The sequence below is a fragment of the Salmo salar genome, chromosome ssa01 (genome assembly GCF_905237065.1).
Source record: "Salmo salar chromosome ssa01, Ssal_v3.1, whole genome shotgun sequence".
NCBI classification, from domain to species: Eukaryota; Metazoa; Chordata; class Actinopteri; order Salmoniformes; family Salmonidae; genus Salmo; species Salmo salar.
Window position 1 is genome coordinate 93,031,644 of NC_059442.1, and position 3,704 is coordinate 93,035,347.

At 44.7% G+C, this 3,704-nt stretch overlaps 1 pseudogene; it reads left to right on the top strand.

Moving 5' to 3' along the window:
* The first annotated feature begins 356 nt into the window (after positions 1 to 356).
* On the top strand, positions 357 to 2,943 carry LOC106610120 (glyoxalase domain-containing protein 4-like; annotated as a pseudogene).
* Positions 2,944 to 3,704: the final 761 nt, after the last annotated feature.

The window sequence follows — 3,704 nt, forward strand, 5'->3', positions numbered from 1 at the left end:
AGAGGGCAAGGTGAGTATGCAGTACGGCAGTACAGGGGATATTAGTTTTGGGTGGTGGTGAGGTTTTAATGAAATTAGAATTTATCATTAAAGAAAGACAAAAAGTCAGTCTCCCTCTCTCACTCTTCCTCTCTCTCGCTCTCGCTCACTCTTGCTCACTGTTTATCTTCATCTCTCAAACTATGTCTCTCTCTCTCTCTCTTTCCATGTCTCTCTCTCTCTCTCTCTCTCTCTCTCTCTCTCTCTCTCTCTCTCTCTCGGTCTATCTTTCTTTATCTCTCTCTCTCATTCTCTTTCTCTGCATACTGGGAGTGTGGTGCATGCTGGGAATTGTATGAGTGAGTGCGAGTGATGTCTGGAGTCAAATCGCCTTTGTTTTCCTTATTGTTTACTTTTCTTGGTGGTTTTCCTTTTTCTTTGCATGATTAAGGTTATCATTATTTTTATTTTTGTGGTAGAATTAAGTATATTGGATTTCTTGTTGGAATTGCCATGGTTTTGGCGGGGATGGCGACCCACATGGAGATGCCGTCCCTGTCACTTCGGCACGGCTTTAGGTATGTTCCTGAAGCTACTGTCACTGTAGGAGAGAAGGTAGGCTATGAAAATGTTGCTTATGCATCGCGGATGAATAAAGCGGTGGTAGTCTTTCTTGAAGAAGAGCATCTTGTTGTTCGGATGGTTGAGCATGGCATACTGCTTATGTTAATTCAAGTTACGCCGCTTTTTTCTCCGTTTATTCCCAATGAGCTATTGGAGCGCAAATTATTGTGGTTGGGGAAGTTTGCAAGTTCAATTAAGATTGTCCTGTTGGGTTGCAAACACCCGGCTTTGAAACAGGTTAGGTCGTTTTGGCGACAGGTGTTTATGTTTTTGGACTCATTGGAGTTTGGAGTTATCGTTGGAGTTGGAGTTATCGTTTAAAGTTAAGTATGTCACAGACTGTACATGGCTCATGCTAGTACGGTCAGTCAACGGTGTTTTGATTGTGGGGATGTTGGCCATAAGCGACATGCTTGCCCGAAAAGAGAGAAGGCGGAGGGAGGGATGCCGGTGGTCCTCATAACGCCTGGGCCCACTGATGTAGGGAGAGGTGGGCCGACAGTGGTAGAGTAGCCACAAGCACCTGTTGCTGAGGAACAAGTTGTCTGTGTTGAGGGTACTGAGTTGCAGCTTGTACCAGAGGGGAACATAGTGTCTGTTATGCAGCATAAACATATTGTTGTAGGAGGTAAGGACAGATTTGGGGAGCCATTTCCCCAGACTGGTGAGGAGATGCCCAGTATGCATGATGGGGTACAGGAGGGGGTTCAGGTGGGGCTAGTCTCCCAGGTAGTGTAGGAGATGCCCGGTATGAGTGATGGGGTGCAAGTGGGGAGTGTTGAGAGGGATGTGCCTGATGGGAGTCAGCGGTCTGTGGCCACAGTTGAGGAGGATCAGGAGAAGGATATGGACATCTCTTCTGATATGATAGCAGCTGGTGACGACTCAATTTACAATTTAGAGGAGGTTAAAAGGTTCCTGGATCAGACTTTTGGGAAATCTGTCAAATTGGCAGATGTATTTGATCTTGATAAGTTTGTGAGGTCAGCTGTGATGTTACAGAAGATGGTGGGTTTAGACCAGTTGAGTGTGATGAAGCGTTTCCGCTTGAGGGAATTTGTTACTGCTGTTATAGCAGCAAAAGGAAGTGGGAAACGTGGTAAGGTTAAGAGAAAATTAAAACAATGATAAAGATCATGTTTCTCTGCTGTTTCTTCTGTTTTTCCTTTCTCTTTTCTGTATGGCAATCAATTGAATGGATCCTTACTCAACGTAGACAAACTAAGCGTGATACATAATCGTATAGTACATAACAAACTCACTTGGATCGTAGTGGCTTTAATTCGAGCCTTGCATTTCGTTTTTAAAGTGGGTGACAGAAGCAAAACGGCCACCTTTAACAGAGATGTGCTCGGCATGACGATTTTGCGTTACAAAGAGTTTGAAGAAGGATGTAAGGCAACTTGTAAGGGCCCTTATGATGGAAAATGGAGCAAGACAATGGTCAGCTTTGGGCCAGAGGTTGATGACTTTGTGGCTGAACTGTTCTACGGTGATGGAGTGTGAGAATTTCGCCTAGGCAATGACTTCCTCAGTTTGACTCTGCAGTCTAGCCAGGCTTTCAACAATGCTAAGTGGCTTGGTTGGCCCCTCACTGAGGTTGGAAATGGCCTCTACCTGGTTGAGGCCTCAGGAGGTTATCACTTCTACCTGGTGGACAAAGATCAGACTCCCAATGATCCTGTGCAGAATGTGAGTCTGGCATGGTCTGACCTGCAGGAATCAATACATTGCTGCTCCTCCCTTCTGGGAATAAAGGTGAAAGAGAACAATGAGGAGAAGAAGACTATCCTGATGGGATTCACAGACACTCATTGTAACCTAGAGCTTCACAACATTGTTGGGACAGTAGATCATGGGACAGCCTTCGGGCGGATAGCATTCTCCTGTCCACGTGAGCAGTTTTCAGATCTTGAAGCCTTGATGACAAAGGGAAACCATCAAATATTTACTATCTTGGTTAGCCTGGACACCCCTGGGAAGGCTTGTTTAGCCTGGACACCCCTGGGAAGGCTTGTTTAGCCTGGACACCCCTGGGAAGGCTTGGTTAGCCTGGACACCCCTGGGAAGGCTTGGTTAGCCTGGACACCCCTGGGAAGGCTTGGTTAGCCTGGACACCCCTGGGAAGGCTTGTTTAGCCTGGACACCCCTGGGAAGGCTTGGTTAGCCTGGACACCCCTGGGGAGGCTACAGTAGAAGTGGTCATTTGGGCTGATTCAGATGCCCATGAGATCTGCTTTGTTGTTTGAGTGTTTATAGTGTTGTGGGTTCCCAGACCCAATAAAGCTTCTTTAAAACTCAAACTCTTCGTCTCTCTCTCTCTTTCCCTCTCGGTCTATCTTTATCTCTCACACTCTCTGTTTCTCATTATCTTTCTTTATCTCTCAAACTATCTCTCTATCTTTCATTATTTCTCAAACTTTTACTCTCTCTCCTCTCTCTTTCTCTGTGGTCTTATCCCTGTGTGTGCCGCGGCTCAGAAAGACTACGTTTCTATTTCTCATAGTGTCACACACAGTTAACTGAGCTCTATTTATCTCTCTGTGTCTGGAGGTCTTTCTCTCATTCTCCTCCTCTCCTCCTCCTTCTCTTTTTCTCTCCCTCCATGGCTGGGTATGGAGGGATAACAGGAGGACATGCTCTGTTACTTCAAGGGGTCTTAAAATTCAAAATCATATAGCAAAATTATCCTTGATATGACCCTCTTAAAACAATTCTATATAGCTAAGTAGACCCCCCCTCCTCCCAGCTTAGACAGGGCTTTGACTGTTTACTGCCAAAAATAAGGGGGTTAAATACATGTAAAAAATTGGGACCATCTGTTGTTCCATGTAGTGAATATGTTATTCAATGTGTTTGTGTAGGCTAATAGCAGTAAGGCTATCATCAAATAATTTTGTTCGATTTTTTTAATGTATTTTGTATTTTTTTATACTTCAACAGGTCTTACAATTCAAAATCAAATAGCTAAATGATCCTTGGTATGATCTTCTTAAAACGATTCCATATAGCTTAGTAGAACCCTCCCTCCCCTGGCTTAGACAGGGCTTAGACTCTTATGGGTTTAATAGTTGCGTGCGTACAGTCATGCTGCAGGTGGT